Source organism: Lepisosteus oculatus, chromosome 15 (genome assembly GCF_040954835.1).
Source record: "Lepisosteus oculatus isolate fLepOcu1 chromosome 15, fLepOcu1.hap2, whole genome shotgun sequence".
NCBI classification, from domain to species: Eukaryota; Metazoa; Chordata; class Actinopteri; order Semionotiformes; family Lepisosteidae; genus Lepisosteus; species Lepisosteus oculatus.
The window spans coordinates 33,162,515-33,169,840 of NC_090710.1; positions in this window are offsets into that span (position 1 = coordinate 33,162,515).

Below are 7,326 nucleotides of genomic sequence, written 5' to 3' on the forward strand. Positions count from 1 at the left end.
TAAAGAATTTATACTACTGAGCAATAGTCAGACTCCTTTATATCCTTGAATCGTATTTCTTTTAGACAGAGGGAAAAAACTCAACATAAAATCCAAGATCCCAAATGTTTTCCACCCCTGCTGCTTCATAATACATTCATGAGAGCCTTGTTCTTAGTAAGACAATTCTTTTTTACGTATTGACAGAGAGAAATTTGAAGTATAAATCACTATCCTCAATCAAAAACTCATTTATTTCTTGGATTTCTCTTCAGTTTAGTGTAGTTTAATTAGTAATAACAGTTTAAAATGTGTGTGTAACACAGCAACTTTTCTACTTTCTTTTATCTATACAATAATTTGAAACAAATACACTAACGTTATATTTAAAAACTATGAAGTTTAAATATATTCTTTCTGAAATATGACAAAATTGTATTTCAGAAAGAATATTTCTGGTTCTTCCATCTCAAATGCTGTTGTTTTTAGTTCATTCAGAGTTTGAACTGTAGCAGAGCTAATCAAAAGCAATAGGGTATTAACCTGCAGAGTATGTATGGAAATCTGATAGAAAAAGATGACTAAACCATGAATACTTCTATAATAACTGCTGAAAAATGCAATGAAAGATGTCCTGTGTAAAATTAGTAGAAAAAAGCAATATTTACGTTTCAGTAGAAAATGTTTATAGGTAGAATCATGCAGCTAAAACCTTGGTTGGAAGATGATGTTCCCTAAACAATGGCCATATAAAATCTAATTATTATATAAAACTTGAATATATTAAAACGTAATGTACAATATACACATGCTGTATGTGTATGCCAGGCATGATCTTCTTCTCCAAGGTGAAATTGCCATATTGTACCTTGTATCCACAGTTCCTTGGAAATTGCTTTCAGATAGTTTTTTTGGTCTTGTTTTTTTTCCCACTAAAAATAAATGAGTTTTCTATCAGCAAATCTTGGATCTAATTGTTTCCATACACCGCCTTTACATGTGACGCTATTTCCCTATTGAAAGTGTAGCCAAACAACTAGTTGTGAGAAAAGGGCTTGAAAACCTGGAAAAAGAAAAGGCAAAAGCTACCTTAGCCTCTTGCTGCTTTAAGACTGTAATGTATTCATAGAAGACAGCTGAAGGGGATTGGAGAATCGGGGGATGCAGTACACCTAAGCATCTCAAGTGTCAGCCTCTGGCAATTTAAATCTTTCAGCAGTCTCTTCTCACCATACCCTGAGCAAGCCTCCTGTGAGAACTGTGGTTATGAAAGGGGGAAATATTTACCAACAAATTATTTTCCTACTAGAATTGCGTATCTTTCAGCTGCCAATAATCATATCCAACTTTTGTTATTGTGCTTTGGAGAGAAGAAGGAGTCATGCTTTTCTACAGTTTTTGACTGCTAGTATCTAACATATCAAATCAATATCAAATCAAAGCTATCGTTATTATAGATACAGTTCTTGAATGGAATTAGACATGTCATTTAGTTTTTCTAAAAGAACAACAAAATTCTTGGAAAATAATCTGTGCAGCTTTTTAACAAAAATATGGTTAGATATTATGATCCAACAAACTGTTTGGAAAAAAGAATGAAGCATGTTTTCTTCCTTATTCATCTCAGGCCTACCGACACACAGCACACTGAACACACTGCTGGAGAAATGAAAAATAAAGGCCTGTTCCACTGCTTGTAAAATATACTTTAAGAAGCAGCCCATCTCCCGGAAAAGGGCAAAAATTTTTATGCCTCAGGATCTAGGGAGTAGCTTCAAAATAACTGCAAATCAGCTGTTTCCATAGCAGCAGCTGCAAGTTTATGACTTATTTTGAGACACGGACCATGTAAAAGAGCTTGGAAAGGACAGCTGAGTGAAAAGATTAAGGAATCTCCCATTTGGACTTGAGTTACAGGCAAACACCAGAGGGCTTTTTGCATTACTGCTCTTGACAAATTTTAATAAACAACACATAACTGTTTTTGATTTAAATATTTCACATATAATTGAAAAGCCTGGGTTATTTTTTATGCATTACAACTTACTTTTTTAGGGAGATCCAAACCAATTTGCATGCATAGAAATGTAATTGAAAAGAGAGCTTAAAGGGTGCCAATAAAATAAATGCCATTAGTCCTGACATATTTACATGTGTATATATTTTTAGCTTAGTTCTGTATTTAATTCCAAATTTCTTACTTCATTCTGATATTGACTTAATTAATTGGGTTTTTTTTCAGTAAAAAATACCTGCGCAACTGAATAATAACCCATTTAAATGCAAAAGGCAATGTAAGATATATTGCACTTCATTCATTCACTCTCTATCAAGGTGTTTATATTAGGATCCCTTGTCAAACAGACTATATCCATTTATTGCAGTGTTGAAATATTAATATGTGGAGGGTGTCTCAATATTTATTAGGCTTCCAACTAAGCATGGACGCCTCAAGTCATTGTAATGATTTTTCTTTTCTATCCCAAATTTCAAGTTTTCCCTGTAGAATACCATGTAGCTGATCTACTTTCAGCTTACCAGGGACAGTATAGTGAGTAAAACATATAGTTGATACAGTATGTGACAAAAAATGTTACCCTAGATGATTCTCTTTCTAAATATTCTTCCTAAATTTTTCTAACAAATGGAATTGAATATGGGTGATCTCAGCAGCTTCCAAATCAGTTGCAGAAGGACTTCTCATTTTGTCATGGTAATTACACAGGTCAATAGAATCTTATGGCCTTTGCCACAGACTGCTCATATTCAAAAATAGATCAGTCAGCTAACGGTAAAATATGTCAGGTATGAACACTGTAAGAATACAATTAAAATAGGTTAAGTTACTCTTTGCCACTTTGTTCTAAAATTTTACACTGTCATCTGTCTGCTGGTTTTGTAAGAACTGTATCATCTTAGGCATAGTAGTATTCAAAAACACCAGAAAATATGCCGTAGACAAAAAAAAATAGGAGGTATTATTGTATTGAGCAAACAGTTGACGCCCATTACTGTACTGTATGTCCTAAAATCATACTGCCTCCATCTTGGCAACAGGTGCACTGATTGAAAGGAAATGTGGCAGACTTCATGCATGTCCAAATCTGCTTGTATAATAATAATAATTGCTTACATTTATATAGCGCTTTTCTGGACACTCCACTCAAAGCACTTTACAGGTAATGGGGACTCCCCTCCACCACCACCAGTGTGCAGCCCCACCTGGACGATGCGACGGCAGCCATAGTGCGCCAGAACGCTCCCCACACATCAGCTCTCAGGGGGGAGGAGAGCAGAGTAATGAAGCCAATTCATAGATGGGGATTATTAGGAGGCCATGATTGGTAAGGGTCAATGGGAAATTTGGCCAGGACGCCGGGGTTACACCCCTACTCTTTACGAGAAACACCCTGGGATTTTTAATGACCACAGAGAGTCAGGACCTCGGTTTTACGTCTCATCCGAAGGTCGGCGCCTGTTTACAGTATAGTGTCCCCGTCACTAAACTGGGGCATTAGGACCCACATGGACCGCAGGGTGAGCGCACCCTGCTGGCCCCACTTACACCTCTTCCAGCAGCAACCTTAGTTTTTCCCAGGAGCTCTCCCATCCAGGTACTGACCAGGCTCACACCTGCTTAGCTTCAGTGGGCTGCCAGTTGTGAGTTCCAGTGTGACATGGCTGCTGTATACTGTAATTCACCGCACAAGTGGCTATCATAATTTTCCTGTCACAGTACGACATCAACTGCTTGGCAAAACAAGGCATCTTATGCAAACTTCTCTTGTTCAAGTACTGTTAATCATACTCTTATTGACATGGAGCAGGTTCCTGACCACAATGACTACCTGACCTCGATTTTGTCTGCAGAAATCAAATTACATGGAAACGATGAGTGAGGAGCCACATCAGTCATGCAAGCTGCAAAGTAACAAATAGCAGTTAATTCCATGCTGAAAATTTAAAAAGAAAAGCGGTATGTTTCCAGTATATCCATTTGTCTCGCAGCTGCAAATGTGCCGTTTCATAAAACTTTCAGGTTTTTTTCATCTTTTAGACAATCCCACAGTCCCAGTCCAAGTCCCTTAACAGTCCCCCAAAAGTATTTTTTACAGCAATAAGTGACATTGAGAAATCAAAAATGTATTATTGCTACAATTAAATAATGTATCTTTGTTTTTTGCTATTGCTAACTTTTAAATGTGTCAAACATTATCTAAATATGTACAGTTTACCTAACCCCTGTTTTGCAAGTGGGAGCTTTCATAAATTGAAAGTCTGGCCTTCTTTCAGTTCCCAAAATGGGGCTCCAAACAGTGGGATCAGCATCGCTATCAACATTTTGGACGTACATCATAATAATGTAACTGACATATTGTCCAGCAACTTTGAGCACTCTATTTTGGAACAAAACAGCAAATGATAATATGCATGTTCAAATTAAATTAGTGTTTAAAGGTGAAAACATGGGTAAATTTCCTGTTGTCTGTGAAACTCACTTTGACAATAACCACTCATGTATCCTTGTCATTTAAATACTGTATTTTATGGAAAAGAGGATAATATACAGTACATTAACTCTTTTATAAAACTCGACTACAAAAATAAATTAAATAACTTTTTTAATTACATTTAAATGATAACCTTTAGCTGAAGGTTGTGGGGCAGAAGCAGGAGCTCCATCTCTTCCTCAATTATTCGATTATCTCTCCCCCCGTTTAAATCTGAACCACACTGATGCACAGAACCCACCCCTGCTCTTCCAGCTGCGCTGCATCATCCTGCAGGTGCTCTGGTTGTCTCCTGCTGTTATGACACCTGTCAGTATCAGTCTGTAAGCCCAGCTGTACCATCCCCACTCCTCCAGAATTGGAGCAGCCACCTCTGATGCTCGGGCTAATTTGGGACGTTTTTTGGGGGTAAGTGAAGCTCACTTCCACAGCAGTTCCACCTTAACTCCTGCTGGCTACACTGTTCTCAGGACCTCTAACGTACTGATTCTTGTCCTCTCTGTGCCCTGAGGGCTCAGCTCCCGGTAGTAAGGTAGCACCTCTCAAAGAGACTTTGGAAATCTGGGGGATTTATGTTTTCAGGCCCCTGAGGCAGTCAAACCAGCCAACCCACAAGGATCACTCTGGTTCCAGGCATCCTTTCCTATGCTTTACTCACTCAAGTGAAACTGAAGTTTTTGACTGAAGTTTGAGAGGGGTAACAACAGACAAAGCTAATTACTTTAAATCAAAATCATTACCGACCTTTGTTACATACTGTATATATTTTGCACAGACAGCTTTTAATTTTTGTTCACATTCATCCCTCCTCCAACCCATCTCCATCTTTGTTAACTCCTCTCTCTGAATGGGCAGTCAAGCCTCCTCATCCTTTGGGTTCAGCAGGGTTAAGCCAAAGCACATACTAAAACGCATAATAGACATTCACAGAGTATGTGAATCTTCCCCCCTTAAAATGTACATTAAAACTTATGAAAATGTAAAGTAGAAAACAGTAGGTGATTAGCAAATTTGATTTGAATATACTTTAAACCTGCTTATACATGTAAGATATTACATATTCTGTATGTTGTAAAATCAACCCATCAGTTACCAAATGTACAGTATATTGTAATTAGGAGAACACTAGACAACATATGAAAGTAAAAAACTATCTTCTATATTTACAAAGGCCTTAAAAATGATTTATAGAGGCTGTCTAGTCTTACCAATCAATGTTGCACTGCTCCTACTCAATTTGTTGTTCAGCATTCTATAGAATAGGCACTAGTTACACTGAACCACTAACCCTGGGTAGCACACAAACCAACAATAAATATCTTCCTGACATTTTTCATGATTTATGCATGTTATAAATCAGTAATATTTGTGCTGTGACAACAAATCATGAATGTTCTTCTCAAGTAATTTCATACTTTTTTAATATTGTGTTTTATGAGTGAACTCATAAATCACAATGAAAGTACACTACCCAGTATTCCCTGGTTCATTCAGGGTTTTTGTAAATTCTAGAGTTTTGACTGTTGATATCTTTCCTCTTTTTTTCTATGCATAAACTATTCATGAATGGTACACTATCCTTACACAACAATGTGATATTGTCTCTTGTGTTATAAGCTATTCTGTTTTTTCTTTTGCTATGATTACACACAAATGATTTAATTAATCTAAAAGCTAAGTCTTATGTGTTTTGGGTCAATTTCTTTTGTAATTTTGATGTAGATGGATGAAACTTCAAATTGCCCCTTTTCATTTCAGTGAGACAGAAAGTGGTATGAAATGGTTTATTTTGACAGTACAAGATCAGAGCACATACTGAGAGTTACACTACCCAGGCTTGTTTTATAAGACCATTATTCTCTTTTTTTTTGGTAGGTTTTTGTGTTTTTTTTCTAATGAACAAGATACTCTTTGAAACATGAAGAACAGAGTCTCCAGTGATATTTCATGAAATAATGAGTTAGAAGATTTTAGCATTTTGATGATTGAAAAGATACCTGAAAAGCCATGGCTGCTAACTATACCCTCAGCTGGTTCTAGAAAGATCTTTGTGCACTGCACAGCGCATATATCCGATACTTTGAAATCAATATATTCTGTGCTGATGTATTTATGCAATACATATTTTGAGATGTATTTGAAAATTTAAACTTTAAACATTTCAGAGGTTAAATATTACAGTTTTCAGGGGACCTTTCAAAATGCACAGTAAAACCCCGTACGGTGCAAAATTATCTGCAGTTCAGTGCATTATACCGCAGTACGTAATTGGCTGGCCAAAATGACCGACAGGAGGCACTCACTTTTACGATTTAATCATTTAATCTCTTTACTGTGCATGTTTTAATCCGCTCAATATTGAATATTAATATGGAATTTTACAACAGAGCATAAAGTGTCTGAAGGTCATAAACAAATTTAATTTAGAATGTAAACATATCACGTAAATGGCTGGTATTGGTAGTTTAAATAAAAAATACACACCCGTATTCCACTTTCTTCATAAACATTTTAAGCATCAAAGTCTTTCATTTGGTTACATACTGTACTGTGGTAATTTTGGAAAAGTTTTCCTTCTGACTATATTAAGTTTATATACTTCATAAAAAGTCACACAGTAATGTTTTAACCTTTTCTATGAATACTTGTGCTCATTATCGCAGTAAAAAAAACACAATTTTTAGAACTTGATTAATAGGGAATATAATATGGAATTGTGTATCTAAAGAAATTAATAACAATTTAAATATATTCATATAGCTCAAATTATTACAGTAGTACACTTTCTTTGTAAATATCTGCATCAATGACTTGGAATTTTTGCCTGCCTGCCCTT